Source organism: Corylus avellana, chromosome ca10 (assembly GCF_901000735.1).
Source record: "Corylus avellana chromosome ca10, CavTom2PMs-1.0".
Lineage (NCBI taxonomy): Eukaryota > Viridiplantae > Streptophyta > Magnoliopsida > Fagales > Betulaceae > Corylus > Corylus avellana.
Genome location: NC_081550.1, coordinates 4,553,068 through 4,553,292, shown reverse-complemented (window position 1 = coordinate 4,553,292; position 225 = coordinate 4,553,068).

Sequence of the window (225 nt, the reverse complement as noted above, 5' to 3'; positions counted from 1 at the left end):
AGAACAAAGATGTCCATAATTGTTGATAATTAATTAATAGTACTGCATCCTCCCCTACTTAGCACCAGGACTTATAAAACATGCATGCATGTTTTAAGTTTAACAATTGGACGAGAAGTATGGTAGAAGAAGCTATTTGAAAATATTTTAGTACAAGGATTTCAATAACAAAATTAAAAATGAATGGACTGGAAATGATGATAAACACAAAGGGTATTTGGCAAA